The 22,737-nt window shown below is 37.4% G+C and overlaps 1 protein-coding gene across 4 annotated transcripts in view; it reads left to right on the top strand.

The window, feature by feature from the left end:
- The window catches only part of ZRANB3 (zinc finger RANBP2-type containing 3), a 302,617-nt gene that overhangs the window by 119,883 nt on the left and 159,997 nt on the right, over nt 1-22,737 (top strand). The gene's annotated exons all lie outside the window — the stretch shown is intronic.

The raw sequence follows: 22,737 nt of genomic DNA, 5'->3' as shown, positions 1-22,737 counted from the left end.
CACTTACTTAATTCCCTTCAGGCCAAAACCCCCAACAACCAAAGATGTGTTTAATGATGCTATCATTTTGCCTTTTCCAGAATGTCATATGATTGGCAGTATACAGTTTGTAGATTTTTCAGACTGACTTTTTTCACTTATCCTTATGCATTTAAGTTTCAACCATGTCTTTTTGTGACTTGATAGCTTTTCTTTTCATCACTGAATAAAATTCCATGATATGGATGTGCCACGGTTTGTTTTTCCATTCACCAAGATGAAGGGATGTATTTGTTGCATCCAGTTTTGACAGTTATATAGGTATTTGTGTGGGTATAATCAGTTGAGTAACTATCTAGGAATGCAATTGCTAGATTATATGGTGTGTTAGTTTCCTAGGGGTGCCATGAGAAAGTACCACAAACTTGGTGGCTTAAAACAACAGAAATTTATCCTCTCTCAGTTCTAGAGGCTGGAAGTCTGAAATCAAGGTGTCAAGCCCTTTTTTCCTGAGGGCTCTGAGGGAGAATCTCTTCAAAGGCTTTCTCCTGGTTTCAAGTGTTGGTCAGCAGTCTTTGGCATTTCTGGGGTTGTAGATGTGTCACTTCAATCCCTGCCTCCCTTTTCATGAGGCATTCTCCCCTTCTGTCTGTCTGTCTCTAATCCTCTTGTAAGAATATTAGTCAGATTGGATTAATGGCTTACCTTACTGTGTGTGATATGTCATCCTCTTCACTAATTACATCTGTTCTTTGGCCACCTCATGCGACGAGTTGACTCACTGGAAAAGACTCTGATGCTGGGAAAGATTGGGGGCACGAGGAGAACGGGACGACAGAGAATGAGATGGCTGGATGGCATCACCGACTCGATGGACATGAGTTTGAGTGAACTCTGGGAGTTGGTAATGGACAGGGAGGCCTGGCATGCTGTGATTCACGGGGTCGCAAAGAGTCGGACACGACTGAGTGACTGAACTGAACTGAACCCTATATCCAAAAAAGGTCGTGTCCTGAAATACTGATTGGGTAGGACTTCAATCTATTTTTTGGTGAGTAGACACAGTTCAACCATAATATGTGCAGAGAATATGATCACTTTTGTCAAAAACTCTCAAACTGTCTTTAGACGTGGCTGTACCATTTGGCATTCCCACTAGTTGTGAGTGAGAATTCCCCTTGTCCTGCATTTTCACCAGCAGTTGGTAATGTCAGTTAAAAAAAGATTAAAAAAATTTTAGCCATGGTACTAGGTATAGTGGAATTTCATTGTTCTTTTAATTTCCAGTACTCTAATAACAAATGATTTTGAGCATTCAGAGACATTACTTTGCCAACCAAGGTCCATCTAGTCAAGGCTATGGTTTTTCCCGTGGTCATGTATGGATGTGAGAGTTGGACTGTGAAGAAGGCTGATCGCCGAAGAATCGATGCTTTTGAACTGTGGTGTTGGAGAAGACTCTTGAGAGTCCCTTATACTGCAGGGAGATCCAACCAGTCCATTCTAAAGGAGATCAGTCCTGGGTGTTCATTGGAAGGACGGATGCTAAAGCTGAAACTGCAATACTTTGGCCACCTCATGTGACGAGTTGACTCACTGGAAAAGACTCTGATGCTGGGAAAGGTTGGGGGCGGGAGGAGAAGGGGACGACGGAGAATGAGATGGCTGGATGGCATCACCGACTCTGTGGACATGAGTTTGAGTGAACTCCGGGAGTTGGTGATGGACAGGGAGGCCTGGCGTGCTGTGATTCATGGGGTCGCGGAGAGTCGGACACGACTGAGCAACTGAACTGAACTGAATAACAAATGATTTTGAGCATTCTTTCATTTGTTTATTTGCCATCTATGAATCTTCTTTGGCATGGTCTTTGCTCAGTTCTTTTGCCCATGTTTTAATTAGATTATTTTTTGTTGCTATTGAGTTCTAAGAGTTCTTTGTATATTTTAGGTACAAGTCTTTTATCAGATATGTGATTTGCAAGTATTTTTTTCTGATGCTTTGACTTTTCATTCTTTTAAAAGTTTATTTCACAGAGCAGAAGTTTTTACCTTTAATAAAATCCAACCTATCAACTTTTTCTTTCATTGATTGACCTTTTGGTCTTATTTCTCATTGCCAAACCCAAGCCACCTAGATTTTCTCCTATGTTACCTTCTAGAAGTTTTATAGTGTTACAATACACTTTGGTCTTTGATTGATTTTGAGTATAAAGTTAGTGCCTTGAATATTTTTTTTTTGCATGTGAATGTCCAGTTGTTCCAGCACCAGTTGTTGAAAAAATTACTTTTGCTTCTTTATCAAAGATCAATTGACTTTATTTGTATGGGTCTATTTCTGGGCTCTCTCTTTTGTTTCCAAGACCTGTGTCTATTCTTTTGCCAATACCACACTATCTTGATTACTGTAGCTTTATAATAATCCTTGAAATTTTAGAATCAGTATCTCAGTCTCTATAGACAGCTTACTGGGATTTTGATTGGCATTGCATTGAATTTATAGATAAAGATGGGTGAAATCTATAGATTTATAGACCAAGTTGGAAAGAAACCTTAACAAGATGAGTCTTTAGTCCATGTGAAGCTGTTTACCTCAGATTGGGATTTGAACCCCTGTGCTGGGACTCAAACCCAGGCCAAAACCCTGCATGGATGGGACAGAAACCCAGCCAAAACCCTGCTTGGAACTTGAACCCACATGGCTGGGACTCGAACCCAGCCAAAACCCTACTTGGGACTTGAACCCATGTGGCTGGGACTTGAACCCTGCCAAAACCCACAGTACCTGGTTTTAGGGCCTAATGAAGCTCAGGTTCTTGATGTCTCTTCCCAGAAAGAATTCACTGAGAAACTAAGTGACATTTAAGAAATGGATTTATTCAAATTCAGAGAGAAGCACATTCCACAGACAGAGTGTGGACCATCACAGAGGGCAAATGTGGCTGGGAAATGGCATGGTTAGTTTTTATAGGCTGGATAATTTCATATGCTAATGAGTGGGAGGATTATTCCAACTAATTTTGGGAAGGGGTGGAGATTTCCAGGAATTGGGCCACTGCCAACTCCTTGGTCTTTTGACAGTGTCTTGGAACTGACAGTGCCTGTGAGCCCCTGGCATGCTAGCATAAGTCCTTTTGAAGGAGGTCACCATTACCGCCATTACCCCTAAAATAGTTTAGACTCAGGCCAAACTACAGGGAGAGAACACAGCCCCAACCATGAATAGAAACTTGGATCAAAGATTTACTGAGCATAGCCCTGCCCATCAGAGCAAGACCCAGATTCCCCCACAGTTAGTCCCTCCCATCAGGAAGCTTCCACAAGCCTCTTATCCTTATCCATCAGAGGGCAGACAGAATGAAAACCACAATTACAGAAACTAACCAAACTGATCACATGAATCACAGCCTGTCTAACTCAATGCAACTATGAGCCATGCTGTGTAGGGTCACCCAAGATGGAGGGATGACAGTTCTGACAAAACGTGGTCCACTGGAGAAGGGAATGGCAAACCACTCCAGTACTCTTGCCTTGAGAACCCCATGAACAGTATGAGAAGACCAAAATATATGACACTGAAAGATAAACTCCCCAGGTTGGTAGATTCCCAATATGCCACTGGAGAAGAATGGAGAAATAGAGAAAAAAAATGGGGTAATACCTCCTAAAAAGAATGAAGAGGCTGAGCCAAAGCAAAAACAACACCCATTTGTGATGTGACTGGTGATGGAAGTAAAGTTTGAGGCTGTAAAGAACAGTATTGCATAGGAACCTGGAATGTTAGGTCCATGTATCAAGGTAAATTGCAAGCGGTCAAACAGGAGATGGCAAGAGTGAACATCGATGTTTTAAGAATCAGTGAACTAAAATGGACTAGAATGGGCAAATTTAATTCAGATGACCATTATATCTACTACTATGGGCAAGAATACTTTAGAAGAAATGGAGTAGCTCTCATAGGTAAAAAAAAAAAAAAGAGTCCAAAATTCAGTACATGGGTGCAATCTCAAAAACAACAGTAATCCCTGTTTCGTTTCCAAGGCAAACCATTCAGTATCACAGCAATCCAAGTCTAGGTCCCAACCACTAATGCCAAAGAAGCTGAAGTTGAACAGGTCTGGACAAGACCTCCTAGAACTAACACCCCAAAAGATGTCCTTTTCATTATAGGGGACTGGAATGCCAAAGTGGGAAGTCAAGAGATATCTGGAGTAACAGAAAAGTTTGACCTTGGAGTATAAAATGAAGCAGGGCAAAGGCTAGCAGAATTTTGCCAAGAGAATGCACTGCTCACAGCAAGCACCCTCTTCCAACAACACAAAAGATGACTACACATGGACATCACCAGATGGTCAATACCAAAATCAACCTGATTATATTCTTCGCAGCCAAAGATGGAAAAGCTCTATACAGTTGGCAAAAATAAGACCAGCAGCTGACTGGCTCAGATCATGAACTCCTTATTGCCAAATTCAGCCTTTAGTTGAAGAAATTAGGGAAAACCACTAGATCATTCAGGTATGACCTAAATAAAATCCCTTACAATTATACAGTGGAAGTGACAGATAGATTTAAGGGACTAGATCTTATATACAGAATGTCTGAAGAACTATGGACAGAGGTTTGTAATGTTGAACAGGAGGCACATATCAAAACCATCTCAAAGAAAAAGAAGTGCAAAAAGGGAAAATGCAAAAAGGTTGTCTGAGGAGGCCTTACAAATCGCTGAGAAAAAAAGAGAAGCAGAAGACAAAGGAGAAAAGGAAAGATATACCCATCTGAATGCAGAGTTCCAAAAAAAAAAGCAAGGAAAGATAAGAAAGCCTTCCTTAAGTGATTAATGTAAAGAAATAGAGGAAACAATAAAATGGGAAAGACTCGAGATTTCTTCAAAAAATTAGATACCAAGGAACCATTTCATGCAAGTTCAATTCAGTTCAAGATAGGCACAAATAAGGCAGAAACGGTATGGACCTAACACAAGCAGAAGATATTAAGAAGAGGTGGCAAGAATACACAGAAGAACTATACAAAAAAGATCTTCATGACCCAGATAAGCATGATAGTGTGATCACTCACCTAGAGCCAGACATCCTGGAATGCGACATCAAGTGAGTCTTAGGAAGCATCACTATGAACAAAGCTAGTGGAGGTGATGGAATTCCAACTGAGCTATTTTAAATCCTAAGAGATGATGCTGTGAAAGTGCTACACTCAATATGCCAGCAAATTTGGAAAACTCAGCAGTCGCCACAGGACTGGAAAGGGTCAGTCTTCATTCCAATCCCAAAGAAAGGCAATGCCAAAGAATGTTCAAACTGTGGCACAATTGCTCTCATCTCACATGCTAATAAAGTAATGCTCAAAATTCTCCAAGCCAGCCTTCAACAGTACGTGAACTGAGAACTTCCAGATGTGCAAGCTGGATTTAGAAAAGGCCGAGGAACCAGAGATCAAATTGCCAACATCCGTTGGATATTCAAAAAAGCAACAGAATTCTGGAAAAGCATCTACTTCTGCTTTATTGACTACACTAAAGCCTTTGACTGTGTGGATCACAATCAACAGTGGAAAATTCTGAAAGAGATGGAAATACTAGACCACCTTACCTGCCTCCTGAGAAATCTATTTGCAGGTCAAGTAGCAACAGTTCAAATCGGACATGTAACAACAGACTAGTTCCACATTGAGTAAGGAATACATCAAGGCTGTGTATCAGTCGTGTCTGACTCTTTGCTACCCCATAGACTATATAGTCCATGGAATTCTCTAGGCCAGAATACTCTAGTGGGTAGCCTTTCCCTTCTCCAGGGGATCTTCCCTTCCCAGGGATTGAACCCAGGTCTCCTGCATTGCAGGCGGACTCTACTAGTTGAGCCACAAGGGAAACCCTTGTGAAATGCTGGAATGGATGAAGCACAACTGGATTCAAGATTGCCAGGAGAAATGTCAACAACCTCAGATATGCAGATGACACCACCCTTATGGAGGAACTAAAGAGCTTCTTGATGAAAGTGAAAGAGGAGAGTGAAAAAGCTGACTCAAAAGTCAGCTTTCAAAAAGTGACGATGACGGCATCTGGTCCCATCACTTCATGGCAAATAGATGGGGAAACAATGGAAACAGTGACAGACTTTATTTTCTTGAGCTCCAGAATCACTGCAGATGGTGACTGCAGCCATGAAATTAAAAGAAGCTTGCTCCTTGGAAGAAAAGGTATGACAAAGCTATGAGAAACCTAGACTGCATATTAAAAAGCAGAGACATTACTTTGCTAACAAAGGTCCATCTAGGCAAAGCTATGGTTTTTCCAGTAGTCATGGGATGAGAAAGTTGGACCATAGAGAAAGCTGAGTGCCAAAGAATTGATGCTTTTAAACTGTTTGTTGGAGCAGACTCAAGAGTCCCTTGGACTGCAAGATCAAACTGCTCAATCATAAAGCAATTCAGTCCTGAATATTCATTGAAAGGATTGATGCTGAAGCTGAAACTCCAATACTTTGGCTTGGGGCTTCCCTGGTGGCTCAGAGGTTAAAGCGTCTGCCTCCAATGCGGGAGACCCAGGTTCGATCCCTGGGTCGGGAAGATCCCCTGGAGAAGGAGATGGTAACCCACTCCAGTATTCTTGCCTGGACAATCCCATGGACGGAGAAGCCTGGTAGGCTACAGTCCATGGGGTCGCAAAGAGTCGGACACAACTGAGTGACTGAACGGATCGGAACGGAACCTGATGTGAAGAACTGACTCTTTAGAAAAGACCCTGATGCTGGGAAAGACTGAAGGCAGGCGAAGAGGCAATAAAGGATGGCATAACCAACTCGATGGCCATGAGTTTGAGCAAGCTCCTGTTGCAAAGAGTGGGACACTGACTGGAACTGTGTTAGGGAAATTAATAAATAGTCTTGTTTAGGCTTCAAAGACAAAGCAGAACAGCCTCTGACCTTGCTTCTAACCTGCCTGGACACTGCTCTTCCTGGGAATGACTATGAGTGACTGCCTGCTGTTAGTGCAAGACTTGCAGCACCATAGATAAGATCAGGAAGGAATCTTGGGATTTTTGAGCCCCCTGAGGGGCCTGACCAACCAGACCCTAGCAACATGCCAAGTTTTACAAGAGAAAACAAGCAGTTAACATAAAACCAGGCTTGCAGTTTGGTCACAGATTGATGATGATATCGGTTTGTGTCTGTCCTGGAATTATAAGTGGGAACCCCGAACTGCAATTTTTGAAGTCTCACCCACAGAGTAGATGCGCTGCCTGGGACCCTTTCCCAGTTGGGACTCCAGATGGGCTATGACTTGGAACTTCCTCTGGATGATAGTCAGAACCCAATTTAGTGATGTGTCCTCTGCTCTTCCTATTTCTCTTTTCTTTTAATGTTAGTGTATTAAAAGTAAGCTAGATAATTCTCTAATAAATATCTGTATTGTTTATTTGTATATAACGAGTGGCTTATTTTGTTAACAAATCCCTTGAGCAAACTGTCATGGCACCTCTGGGTGTGTCATTTAGCTTGCTGATCAAAGTCGACTTGTCTGCCATCTTGGACCCATTTGATTCTAATTGGTTTATGTTGTGTCCTTGGGCTATGTTATTCTTTCAAAGTTGTGTCCTGCCCCTTTCCTTCCTCTTACAGAGGAACACAGACTCTTTCTCCATTTATTTAGGAATGCTTTGATTTTTTTGCTCATTAGTAAGGTTTTTGTTTTTTAGTGAGGTCTGTGAGAAGGCAATGGCACCCCACTCCAGTACTCTTGCCTAGAAAATCCCATGGATGGAGGAGCCTGGTGGGCTGCAGTCCATGGGATCGCTAAGAGTCGGACACGACTGAGCGACTTCACTTTCACTTTTCACTTTCATGCATTGGAGAAGGAAATGGCAACCCACTCCAGTGTTCTTGCCTGGAGAATCCCAGGGACAGGGGAGCCTGGTGGACTGCTGTCTGTGGGGTCACACAGAGTCGGACACGACTGAAATGACACAGCAGCAGCAGCAGTTGACATATACTGTTATAATTAGTCTCAGGTATGCAACATAATGTTTCGATATTTGCATATATTGCAAAATGCTCACCACAATAAGTCTAATTAGCATCAGTTACTATATAGTTGTTAATTTTTCTCTTTGTGATGAGAACTTTTAAGATCTGCTCTTTTAGCAGCTTTCAAATATACAATACAGTATTATTAATTACAGTCACATAAAGGTATACATTGTATCCCCATGACTTATTTGTTTTATAACTTGAAGTTTGTACCTTTGGACTCTCTTTACCCATTTTGTCCACCCCAGCCCCCGTGCCTCTGGCAACCACCAGTCTGTCCTCTCTATCTGTGAACTCTGTTTGTCTGATTCCACACATAAATGAAATTATACAGTACTTGTCTTTCTTTCTTTGACTTATTTCATTTAGCATAATGCCTGTAAGGTCCATCCATGTTGTGACAAATGACTGAATAGTATTCTATTTGTGTGTGTGTTGGACACAAGTTATTTGCATGTCTTTGCTATTGTAAATAATGCTGCAATGAAAATGGGAATACATGTATCTTTTTGAATTAGTGTTTTCATTTTCTTTGGATGAATACCCAGAAGTAGTGTTGCTGGATCATGTGATAGTTCTACCTCTAATTTTTTGAGAAACATTCCGCTACAGTGGCTGTACCAATTTTTATTCCCACCAGCAGTGTAGGAGTGTTCCTTTTTCTCCACATCTTCAGCAACACTTGTTATTTCTTACTGTGATAATATCTATTCTAATATGTTGGAGTAGGAAATGGCAAGCTACTCTGGTATTCTTGCCTGGAAAATTCCATGGACAGAGAATACTGGCAGAATACAGTCCATGGGGTTGCAAAAAGTCAGATACGACTGAGTGGCTGAACAGACACTCACACTCTAATATTTAAGAGGTGTTATCTCATTGTGGTTTTGATTTTCATTTCTCTGATGATTAGTTACATTGAGCATCTTTTCACATACCTGTGGGTCATCTGTATGTCTTCTTTGGATAAATATCTATTTGGTCTTTTGTCCCTTTTTTAATTGGCTTTTTGTTTTTTTTTGTGGGTCCCTCCACCCACAAACTGTGGAGCTGTAGGAGTCGTTCGCCTATTTTGGATATTAATCTCATTAAATATGTGATTTGTAAGCCCTTTCTTCCATTCTATAGGTTGTTTTCTTATTTTGTTGATGGTTTTGTTTGCTGTGAGGAGCTTTTTAGTTTGAGGTAATCCCACTTGTTTATTTTTGCTTTTTTTGCCTATGCTTTTGATGTCAAATTCCAAATCATAGGCAAGACTGATCCTCCTGCATTTTCTTCAAGGAGTTTTAAGGTTTCCAATCTTACATTTAAGTCTTTAATTCATTTAAACTTAACTTTGGTGTGTAGTGTAAGATAGTGGTCAAAACTAATTTTTTGTGTGGTGTGAGTAACTGTCCATTTTTTCCAGCACTGTTGATTGAAAGGACTGTCCTTCCCCTCCGTGTATTCTTGGTTTATTTATTATAAATTGGTTGATCATATAGGCATAAGTTTATTTTTGGCTCTATTCTGTCCCATTGATCAATATGTCTGTTTTAATGCAAATACAATAGTGCTTTGATTGCTATCACTTTTTGTTGTTTGTCACTAAATCTTGTCCCACTCTTTGCGACCCCATGAACTGCAACATGCCAAGCTTCCCTTTCCTTCACTGTCTCTGGGCACTGCTCAAACTCATGTCCATTGAGTTGGTGATGCCATCCAACCATCTCATCCACTGTAGTCCCCTTCTCCTTTTGCTGTCAATCTTTCCCAGCATCAGAGTATTTTCCAGTGAGCTGGCTTGTCTCATCATGTGACCAAAGTATTTGGAGCTTTAGCTTCAGCATCAGTCCTTGCGATGAATATTCAGGGTTGATTTCCTTTAGGATTGACTGGTTTGATCTCCTTGTAGTCCAAGTGACTCTGAAGAGTCTTCTCCAGTACCACAATGCTAAAGGATCAATTCTTTGGAGCTCAGCCTTCTTTATGGACCAACTCTCATATCCACACATGACTACTGGAAAATCTATAGCTTTGATTTTAGGGACCTTTGTCAGCAAAGTGATGTCTCTGCTTTTTAATATTCTGTCTAGCTTTGTCATAGCTTTCCTTCCAAGGAATAAGCATCTTTTAGTTTTGTGGCTCTGGTCACCATCCATGGTGATTTTGGAGCCTACAAAAGTAAAATCTGTCACTGATTCCACTTTTGCCCCATCTATTTGCCAGGAAGTAATAGGACCAGATGCCATCAAAATCAGGGAGCATGGTGCCAACAGCTTTGTTCTTTCTCATGATTTGCATTGATTTTCAGGGTCTTTTATGGTTTTATACAAATTTTATGATTTTTGTGAATTTTTCTATATTTTTCTATTTTGTGAAAAATGCCATTGTAATTTTGATAAGGATTGCACTGAATCTTAAATTGCTTTGGATAATATGGACATTTTAACAATTTTATATTTTCCACTCCTTGAGCATGAAATATCTTTCCTCTTTTTGGTGTCTTCTGTTTTTCCATCAGTGTCTTAGTAATTTTCAGAGTAAAGGTCTTTCATCTCCATGGTTAAAGCTATTCCAATGTATTTTATTCATTTTGATGTCATTAGTGGTTCCCCCCCTTATTTCTCTCTCTGGTAATTTGTTGTTAGTGTAATAGAAATGCAACAAATTTTTGTGTATTGATTTTGTATTCTGTAACTGAACTGGGTGTGTTTATTAACACTCATAGTTTTTCGTGGAGTCTTTCGGATTTTCTATATATATAATATCATATCTACAATCTGTATACCTTTTATATCCTTTTCTTATCTTTGTACTACCTATTTCTTCTAGCACAGTGTTGAACAGGAGGTAAGGCAGGACTTCCTTTTCTTGTTCTCAGCCTAAGGAGGAAAATATCTGGTTTTCTTACCATTAAGTATGAATTTTGCTATAGGTATTTTGTACATAACTCTTTATAACTCTAAAGAATTAAGTGGAGGATATTCCCTTGGCTTCCTAGTTTTCTGAGAGCTTTTGTCATGATTGGGATTTGATTTTTATCAACTGCATGTTTTGCATCAGCTGATAAAGTTAAATGTTTTTATCTTCTTTAGTCTATTTCTTTAGTGGATTACATTTATTCATATTTAAGTGTTGAACCAGTCTTGCATATGTAGGGTAAATTCTACTTGGTCATGGTATATAATTCTTTTTTATACATTCTTAGAGTTGATTTGCTAATATTTCGTTGAAGATTTTTACATCTGTGTACCTATAGAGTATTGATCTGTTTTACATCTGTGTACCTATAGAGAAATAAGTGGGGGAACCACTAATAACATCAAAATGAATTGATCTGATTTGCTAATATTTTGTTGAGGATTTTTACATCTGTGTACCTATAGTGTATTGATCTGTTGTGTGTGTGTGTGTTTAATTTAATGTCATTGTTTTTGATTTCAGATAAAGTTGACCTTGTAGAATAAGTTAGGAAGTGCTCCCGCTGTTTTACAAAGGTCAAAGCTGGAGTCAAATGAAAATAGCTACTCTTTGCTGCTAGAGTTATATTCCTCAAATTCTCCATTTCCTCCTGTTGCCTATGGAATAAAGCACTTCACAATGTAATAGCTACCCGTGTCTTCCATTCTCTTCTGCCCTTCCCTGGCATAAATTGTGGTGATACTTCCAACTCCCTACCTATTATAAAATCTACCACTTGTTACCAGGGTTGTATTAGACAGTTAACCTCTCTGAGCCTTAGTTTCTTTGGGTACAGTTGGAGATAATACTTGTCTCATGAAATTAGTTACGGAAGGAACAGATGGAATATATCTCAGATAGTCCTTTCCCCTTTTCAATGCCCAAACACCATTACTTTTTACACTTTGTTATCTTTATATATGCTGTTCTTTTTCTGATTAATGCCTTTCCTTTTGTGTCCTCTTCTTTCCCTAAGTTCACCTAACAAGAACCTAATTCAAAATCTCTTCAGATATCACTTCCTCTGTTTCAGCATCTGTATCACCAGTCTTTGAGCCCCTTGGTTCCTATGGCTCTCACTTCTACTCTATTTATTTTTTAAATTTATTTTATTTTTATTATTTATTTATTTGACTGTGCTGGGTCTTAGTTGTGGCATGTGGGGTCTTTTAGTTGGGGGTATGCAAATTCTTATTTGTGGCATGTGGAATGTAGTTCCCCAACCAGAGATCAAACCCCAGCCTCCTGCATTGGGAGCTCAGAGTCTTAGTCCCTAGACCATCAAGAAAGTCCCCTTACTTCTACTTTAGTTTGAATCATGTTACACCGTATTATCTGGTTCTCTCCGAAGTATTGAAACTCCTAGGATTCAAACCATGTGTACCTAGCAGTGTCTAGCGAATAGTAGATTTCCAGTTAATGCCTTCTGAATGAGTGAAGAAGAGAGAAAACAGAACTTTTGTATCATTAATTGTTGTTATTGACTTGAGACCTTCTGGGCTCATCTCAGATAAATATCTCTTTATCTGAACAAGAGGGGCATCTTGTCTACAGTCACCAGTACTTTAAATTAGGTCCACAATTTACTACTACCCACCTCCAGTTATTCTTGGCATGGAGTTAATGGAGAAAATATTCCTTTAAGTGTTTTCAGATTGTATTAAAACGACTAGCACAGGAACTTCCCTGGAGTTTAGTAGTTAAGACTCTGCGCTTCCAATGTAGGGATCACATGTTTGATCCCTATTGGGGAACTATGATCCCACATGCCATGTGGTGTGGCCAAAAAAAAATCAACTAAAAAAGTGGCCAGCAAGGGGTTGTCTTGTTTTTCTACAGTTCATCTGAAATTGTTTTTTTCTTGAACACTTGAAATGTATGAATGCAACTGACTGCATTTTCAATTTTTAAGAAGTTTACCCTGACTTCTTTGAGAGGGAATGTAATTTTGTTCAGGGCTCCTGCTGTTTTGCACAGCTGGCTTATTACAGTATTCTCTTGGTAGTCTTGGATAGGATTCAAAATGAAATGTAGAGATGACAGCAGTGGTGAGTTAAACCGAACCCAGATAGAGTTAGACACAAGGCTTCTTCCTGGAATATCAAGCATTGAAAGGCACAAAGCACTAATACCATTATCTCACCCCTAGGCACTGTTATTACACATCAGTACTCCCAAGTCCATTGTTAGCAGGATGCTACAAACATTCCTACCTTTCCAATTTTTATTAAATGAAATGTTCTTAATGGGATAGAAATTATTTAATATCTGGAGAGGAGGTTATAGTTAATTATCATCCCATAATCTCCCTTTTTTTTTTTCAAAGTAATGGACTTAAGTGTCCACAGCTCTTGAACAGCTGAAAGGGGCCACATCTGCATGGAGAATTAGACAATTCTGAATATACATAAATGCTACAGCCTTGTCCTAGATAGCAGTTAGGGACTATTATCAATCCAAGTCTTTATTTCTTTACATTAGAACATTTTAAACCATTTGTTCCTCTAGCCATTGACTAACCTACCTTTTACTCCTATCCTATTGAGGGGCTTCTGTCTGACAAGTTATTATGAATGTAAATTAAAACACGTACACTCTCAGAGAAGCTTTAGTGTTTGGTATGTGTCTCTATGTGATACATATAAAATGTAGGATACTGGGAATGTTAGAAATTAAGTTTACAGTGTAACTTCCGGGTACTTTTGTGGAAGGAAACATTAATTCCAGTTTGAGGAAGTCAGAATACTTTGTGAAGGAGGTAGATTTTAGGTGGATCTTATAGAAGAATTAAGTATAAAACCAGCATTAAAATGGGAAAAAGAAAATCGACAAGCTTATTGACCTTCCATGGATTGTGAGTTGTATTTCACAGAACTGAGGTTGAGACTTAGGGGTATGATGCTACAAAGTTTCTACCTTACTTCAGCTACAATTACTTCACTTTTTCTACTTGATCAATGTTGAGATTCTATGTAATGTTTTATTTAAAAATGACTTACATTGCTTTTTTAAAAGTTTAAAAACTGCTTTTCTCTATTCTTAGCATCTTCTTGTTCTTTGTTGGTCATATGAAATGTGTATCTTTCTTAAGCTTTATCTAAGTTTACTCATAAGTGATCCACAAGTTTTCAATAGAATGATTCACTCTGGCATTTTCGGCAAGTTTTAATCACATTCTCCTCTCAAGCTATGAAGTTAATTCAGAAAGTTAAACTAGACACCAGGGAACAAGGTTGCGAGGAAAGGAAGGCTTGGTGTGCTGCCGCCATTTCTTCCACCTTCAGCGTCTGTGCCTTTCACAGAGCTGACAGTGCTGTGTTGGGAGGTTCACAATGCTTGTGATCTGTAGAAACTACTCTGAGGAGGGTCAAGATAAGCGTTTACTATTTTTAGTGGAAAACAAGTGGTAGTTACTAGTTATGATTTCTTTGTACTTTGAATCTAGATTTGCTGCACCTTTCTTTGTAGTGAGACACCAACTGCTTAAAAAATAATCAATGAAACACATATGAAGAGGTTCAGTCATTTTGAAAAAAGATCTGTCTTAAACTCAGCATGCTAGATATGTTTGTAAATAAAGTGAAAGAAAGTGTTAGTCACTCAGTCATGTCTGACTCTTTGCAACCCCATGGACTGTATGTAACTCACCAGGCTCCTCTGTCCATGAACTCTCCAGAAAAGAATACTGGAGTGGATAACCATTCTCTTCTTCAGGGGATCTTTCCCATCCAGGGATTGAACTGAGGTCTCCTGCATTGCAGGCAGATTCTTTACTGTCTGAACCACCAGGGAAAATTAAATAAACTTCGGGCATTAACAAAAAAAGAAAAACATATATATTAATTTAATATATATAATAAAGCATATTAAATATATAAAATATATAAATTTATTTTAATATATAATATTTAATATTATATTGATATATACTGTATAATATAAAATATATAAATATTTGTATTATAAATACATCACTAATTATATTATTAATATATGATGTTATAAGTATATACCATATATTAATAACATATTAGTATAAATTATTATATCATATATGCATATTTTTGGCCATGGCACGTGGCTTGTGGGATCTTAGTTCTCCAACCAGAGATTGAAGTTGGGCCACAGCAGTGAAAGCACTGAGTCTAAAACCACCGGACCACCAGGGAATTTGCTACAATATATTTTTAATAATGATATTATTTTCCTGCTTTTTAAAATTTTATGTATTTAAGCTTAAATGACATATTTCCAGAGTAAAAGTTTTTAGGACTGTGAGGCATTCAGTTTTATTTTTGTCATAACATTTGAAAGAAAGAAGATTTTTTCAAATTTTTTCTATATATTCCTGCTTCTTTAAACTTTGTACACTAAGCATGAGACTGTTAACTCTCTCAGTTGTGTCCAACTCTTTGGGCCCCCGTGGAGTGTAACTTGCCAGTCTCCTCTATCCGTGGAATTCTCCAGGCAGGAATACTGGAGTGGGTAGCCATTCCCTTCTCCAGAGGATCTTCCCGACCTGGGGGACGAACGTGGGTCTCCCACGTTGTGGGCAGAATCTACTGTCTGAGCCACTAAGCATAGTTTTAACCTGGTTTTAGTTACTCAAGATTATCAACTACTGAGACAAGTTAGGCCCTTTACTTAAATCTCTTACACAGTTCTGTGTCTCCTTACTCTTTGCTGCTCCAAGACCTTTTTCTTTCCTGTCCTGTGTGAATTTACATGTAAAATAGAATGATTCTTTATATATTCTGTTAATATTAGTACTGAGGGTATTAATAACAAATAACATTAGAATAGATAGATGAAGTATTGTTATCAGTTATTCCATCACTTTCAGTATACTTTTATTTAAAGTCCATATTTTAGGTTAGGTTAGTCATTCAGTCGTGTCTGACTCTTTGCAATCCCATGGACTTTAGCTCACCAGGCTCCTCTGTCCATGGAATTCTCCAGGCAAGAATATTGGAGTGGGTTGCCATTTCCTTCTCCAGGGTATCTTTCTGACCCAGGGATTGAACTCGTGTCTCCTGAATTGCAGGCAGATTTTTTACCATCTGAGCTACCAGGGATCCTTATATTTTAGGTTATTTCATAATATATTAATTTATCAATTGAATTTATCTTACTTTAAAAATTCTACCATTAATTCCTAACATGTAGTACTTAAAATTTTTTTTTCTTTGTTTTTTACTGCGCTTGGCTTTTGTTACTGTGCATGGGCTTTCTCTAGTGGTGGCAAGTGGGGGCTGCTCTCTAGTTGTGATGCTCTGGCTACTCATTGTGGTGGCTTCTCTTATTGCGGAGCACAGGCTCTAGGGTGCATGGGCTTCAGTAGTTGCTGAACATGGCCTCAGTAGTTGGGACTCCTGGGCTCTAGAGCACAGGCTGTAGTGCCTGTAGCTCTGGCACATGGGCTTAATTGCTCTATGGTTTATGGGATCTTCCTGGACCAGGGATCAAACTTACGTCTCCTGCATTGGCACGTGCATTCTTCACCACTGAACCACCAGGGAACTCCTGTATTATTTTTTTTATTCCAACATTTTCTTGTATTTTAATTTTCCTTAACATATGTAACTTCACCATGTGAATTAACTTTTCGCTGATCATATTGATGTTTGGTAGAAACAAATACAATACTGTAAAGCAATTTTCCTTCAATTAAAAATAAATTTTTAAAATTAACTTTTATTATTTATTTTTTATTGTTACAGTTATTAGTACTTTGCAAGTAAGATTTATTTTTATTCTAAAGCCAATTTGACTTTGTGTCTTAGGAAGATTTTCTTAGATAACATTTCCTTAAAATTTCTGAAGTTCTCTAGTCAACTGGTTCTATAAAACTAGAGTCAATTTTTTATTTTGACATGAATAATATTTAATAAATGAGGACTGTGACTAGGATATGATGCCATTGTCATAATTTTGACGTATCTCATTTCTTTTTATGGATTAAAATTGAATTCCTTAAGTAATAATTGACAGGCTGTGCACTCTTGAGCATATTCTGTACATAGATTCATTTAAGAAATTTGGAGCCGTTATTAGTTCTAATAGAAGACAGAAGAGAAAGGAGAGTGAAGTTATCCAATAATATATTTAATTATATTGGGAAAACAAGGTGCATCCCTATCTAATAAAAATGTCAGAAATCAAAAATATTTCGCCTTGCTGTAATACTTCCCTGGGGTTCATGTGACATTGAATTGTAGGAGAAACTATCTGTAACTCTAACTCTTAAACAACCTATACAGATTCTACCCTAGTGGAGAAAACTGGTTTGAACCCAGGAAATTTTGCCTTAATGGTTGATTTCTAGCCCCCAAATCATCTCTTTAAAGATTCTCTAAACATACAAAAATTAATTTTTCAGTATTTAATGTTTTCAAAACGTTCATCATTTTCTCTGTCTTATTCCTTAAGAGTCCTGAGTTTTTCTTTACTGCCTAAGTCAGTTTAAACTGCAATTTTTATTTTTGGTAACATCCCATGTCTTTTCCTTAGAATGACAGATTGATTTTGCAGCCTTATATGATTCACATTCTTGTTTCCTTTCCAGCAAATAATGCCTAGCCTCAGACTTTTGTGATCATCCTTTATTATTTAACCTTTGAAAGCTGTTTACCTCACTCCTTAGGGCTCTGTCTTCAGTCATTAGTGGCACTTTGGCAACTGGTAGAAGATGTGGTTAGCATTTTGTTTTCTTTTTGCTTGTTCTCTTTTCATTTTATGTAACCACTTATTATTCTTACTTTTCTTTAAAAAAATAAAAAAAAGAATCTTAGAAAGACTTCCCGTTTGTTGTTGTTGCTCAGTTGCTAAGTCATGTCCGACTCTTTGTGACCCCATGAAATGCAGCACACCAGGCTTCCCTGTCCTTCACTATCTCCCAGAGTTTGCTCAAACTCATGTCCATTGAGTTGGTGATTCCATCCAACTATCTCATCCACTGTCACCTGCTTCTCCTCCTGACCTCAATCTTTCCCAGCATCAGTCTTTTCCAATGAGTGAAATCTTATCTTATGAAGACTTCCTGTGTACTTCCTCTGTAATACATGTAAAGACCCATTTTTAAATGAGTCTCAGTTCTGAATCTGAGTAGTGAATCTGATATTGCTTAAATTACTTCAAAAATTCCTGGGTTGAAATTTCAGGTTCATTCTAATGGTTGTAAAGTGATTGTTATGTGTCAACACAAGAATTGACAGAAAAAATACATGTACTCGTTCAACTGAAGGCATTCTAATAACCTTGTAAAAATTTTGTCTGAAACTTTTGACTGATTTACATTAATTTCTTATTTGAAAACAAAAGTAATTTTCTTCTTGTCAGAAATAAATGGTGACCTTATTTATTTACTTCACTTCCAGTATGATTTCTATGCCATTATATAATTGAAGAAAATATTATTTTAATGTACTATCTGAACTTCAACATGAGGTTCTTTGTTCTTTACTCTGATGTTGTCTTCAAATTAATTATAGTCTTGCCACATAAAAAAAGGATACAAAACACCATGCTGTAATTATATACACTACCCAGGCAAAGGACTTACTAATTTTTCTTTTATCAAATATCTAGCTGAGTTGATTTGTGATCGTTATTTGCAATAATCAGTTTGCTGAGTGTAGATAGTCACTGTCTTTCTTTTGTTTCTTAGTCTGTTTTCATATACTTTTGAAAGACCCTATTGTTTATACTTGTGATCAGCATATTCACAGCATTATTATAGAACATGGATAATTTTGTATGTTTCATACTTTTTTTTCTTTAATACTTTCTTTTATTTCTCTCTTCATTACAAATGTAAATTTTAGTGATGTAAGTTAATTTATTCCTCCAGTTGTTAAAGACAGTAAGTTTTGTTTATATTGACTTAAATATAGTGCTTTGTTTACCTGAAATAATTAAATTAATACACAAATTAGATTCCTTCTCAGAGCCTGTATTAAACTTCTCAAATTAATCTTCTTCTATTGTTAGTTTATCATAGATTTAATAGATTAAATAGATTGTGAAGTTAGTAGCCAAATTCTGTGTTTCTTAAAGTTACTCTGTATAGTATATTATAGTGAAATAGAAAGTACTGTGTTTATACTGCCTCAGAAATGTAGTTGAAAATCAGTTAAGGAACAAGAGTCCCCAGAAACTAACAAGAAGTTCAAGAATAAAATCCTGCAAGTGTTTATTAAAAAAAAGCAACTATTAATTTTGTCTTTGTTGCTGCATGAGGGCCTTATCTAATTGTGGCTAGCGGGGCCTACTCTGCAGTTGCGGTGAGCAGGCTTCTCCTTGTAGTGGGTTCTTGTTGTTGTGGAGCACAGTCTCTATGGCTCATGGGCTCAATAGTTGTGGCCCATGGGATTAGTTGCTCCATGGCATGTGGAATCTTCCCAGATCAAGACCTGAAACCATGTCACCTGCATTGGCAGGTGGATTTGTAACCACTAGACCCACCAGGGAAGTCCTGAAAGTGTTAATTTTGGTTTCTTTCTCTCTTTTTTTTTTTCTGAGAAGAACATGGCAAAAAAAAATTAGGCAAAAGCACTCTGATATTTTTCTCCAACGTTTAATCTTTAGAGTAATTAATCTCAAAATGCAGCCTGAGAGCCATCCATATGAGAATCACTTTAGGGCTCCTTATTTTTTTTAGGGTTCCTTATTTTAAAAGTCCAGTTCTTTCAAGTCAGGGTTGGGAATTTGGTGTGTTGAAGTCTAAATTTTTAATTAGTATACAAACCATTCATAAGTTTAATAGATTTTAAGAACCTAGAACATTAACAAAAGATTGGTTCACTTTTTCTTTCTCCTTTTCTTTTTATTCTAAGCATCTGTAATTGTGTTCTTTGTGTTGTGTTGAGCTCTCATTTTCAAGAAATTGCCAAGGCACTAATCCTATAATACATATGGGGAAAATGAAAAGAATCTTATTAGAGTTTGCTCACCTAATTTTGATTTTATAAAGCAGGTTTTTTAAAGATAGGAAAAATATATGAAAAATCTACTTCTGAACTACTTAGTGTTACCAACCTGTATTATTCTATCATGATCTTTCAGTAATACATATTTTACCTTAGGAGTACTACTGCTTGAATGATAATACATATATTTGTGAGCATTTTACATTAAAGTTATTCATTTTTACTATCTTGTGATCATTTCAAGATTAAATATGAATGTAGGAGAGGAAATATAACTTTTCTTCTACCTTTTTCAATTCTTGGTTGAGACTCCCTGTAATAAAAGACAGATTAACAAGAGAAAAACACAGATCAGTCTATTAACATATACAAGAAATATACTTAGAAAATGAGTAAAATTCTTTAAATGACTCAAGCCACCACCTTAAATATCACATTCAGCTAAATACAAAGGAAATATGACAGGGGCCAGGGACGGGGAAGAGGGGTTATAGGAAGTTTCCAAGAAAAGCATGGTTAACAAGGGTAAGATTTGTTACGCGGATTTCAGTCAGTGCCTTCTCCATTGCTAAGAGTGTCGTAATTTTAGAGTGATCCCTCTATTCCAGATATTAAGGGGGAGATACCTTAAAAATAGAGATCTCTTTCATAAATGTAAATTTTCCTTTCAAAAGGGTAGCTTTTACTTCAACTTCAAAGCTTCTCCTGTGTGTGCTATTTCTCAAAAATACAGCTCAAAATAATCCTATTCCAAAGAGGCTTATTTTGGGGTGGTGAAGGTTTTGAATATGGTATGAACAGATTGCTTCCCAGAATACAACTATAACTTGAAATTCTTCTAAAATGTTATAGTCTATGTTAATTGTTTTTCATTCTGTTTTGCAGTTCAAAACATCGTGATTGTTTTTTTTAATTGACCTAAATTGGTTTTTTCCCAGGAAACATCAATCATTCCTTATACATTTTCCCACTTATTCCCTTGAAATGAGTATTGTAATACATAGCTGCCACACTGTTACATATTGAAAATCCAAGCATATTAAGGAAAAGTGACTTACTTTGAGTCTAGACCTAATAATCATCAGCAGAAATAGGATGAAACACGCCACCCTGGACTTTGCATCTTCGTTTTTCCCCGTGTGGGTTTAACCAATATTTCTTTTGGAAAAGGACTTTTTTTCATTCTACACTTAAATCCATGCGTTTAGTTCACATCTTTCCCTTCCTCCTTCCTCTCCCCTTCTACCCTTTCCCTTTCCCTTTCCCTCCTTCACCACCCTACCACTCCACCTAAAAGTTACAGTACTTCAGTATACTGTGACTCTTTTAGAAAGTCATAGTAGATGCCCAGACGTTGGCATAAACATTACCAATACTCAGAAATTTGCTACTTCTCAAATGGTCTCTTGCATATTTTTTAAATTTACTTTTAAAAAAATTGGAATATGGTTGCTTTACACTGCTGTGTCAGTATATATGTATATATATTTATAGATATAGATATCCCCTCTTTTTTGGATTTCCTGCCCATTTGAGTCACCACAGAGTTCTGAGTGAAGTTCCCTGTGGTATATAAAGTTCTTATTAGTTACCTGTTTTATACATTGTAGTATATATAATCCCAATCTCCCAATTCATTCCACTCTACCCTTCTCCCTTAGTATACATACATTTTTTAATGTACATTGTGTCTCTATTTCTGCTTTGTGAAGATCATCTATACCACTTTTCTAGATTCCCCATTTCTGTGTTAATGTATGATATTTGTTTTTCTGATTTACTTCACTGTGTATGTCAGTGTCTAGGGCCATGCATGTCTCTGCAAATGACAGAATTTTCTTCCTCTTTATGGCTGGGTAATATTCCATTGTGTATGTGTACACATCTTCTTTATCCATTGATCTGTTGTTAGATATTTAGATTGCTTCCATGTCCTGGCTATTGTAAGTAGTGCTGCAGTGAATATTGTGGTGGATGTATCTTTCTGAATTAGAGCTTTCTCTGGATATAAGCCCAGAGGTGGGATTGCTGGGGTCCTATGGTAGTTCTATTTTTGGTTTTTAAAGGAACATCCATACTGTTTTCCATAATGGTGGTATTAATTTACATTCCCACCAACAGTGTAAGAAGATTTCCTTTTATCCACACCCTCTCCAGCATTTATTGTTTGCAAATTTTTCATGATGGCCATTCTGATCACTGTGAGATGAGTCCCCATTGGAGTTTTGTTTTGCATTTCTAATGATTAATGATGTTGATCATCTTTTCATGTGCCCCTTGGCCAACTGTATGTTTTTGGAGAGATGCCTATTTAGATCTTCTGCCCTTTTTTTTTTTTTTTTGATACTGAGCCTCATGAGCTATTTGTATATTTTGGAAATTAATCCTTTGTCTGTTGCTTTGTTTGCAAACATTTTCTCCCATTCTGAGGGTTGTCTTTTTGCTTTGTTTATAGTTTCCTTTGCTTGGCGAAAGCTTTTAACTTTAATTGGGTCCCATTTGTTTATTTTTACTTTTATTACTCTTGGAGGTGGGTCAAAAAAGATCTTGCTATGATGTATGTCAAAGAGTGTTCTAAGTTTTCCTCTAAGAGTTTTATATTGTCTCACCTTACATTTAGGTTTTTAATCCATTTTGAGTTTATTTTTATGCATGGTATTAGGGAGTATTTTAGTTTCATTCTTTTACATGTAGCTGTTCAGTTTTCCCAGCACCACTTATTGAAGAGACTGTCTTGTATCCACTGTATATTCTTGCCTCCTTTGTCATAGATGAAGTCACCATAGGCATGTGGGTTTATGTCTGGGCTTCCCATTTTCTTCCATTAATCTATATTTATGTTTT

Source organism: Moschus berezovskii, chromosome 2 (genome assembly GCF_049115385.1).
Source record: "Moschus berezovskii isolate FMDL1 chromosome 2, NW_MosBer_1.0, whole genome shotgun sequence".
NCBI lineage: Eukaryota > Metazoa > Chordata > Mammalia > Artiodactyla > Moschidae > Moschus > Moschus berezovskii.
The sequence above is the reverse complement of the archived record's forward strand: the minus strand, read 5'-3'. Positions and strand labels throughout refer to the sequence as shown.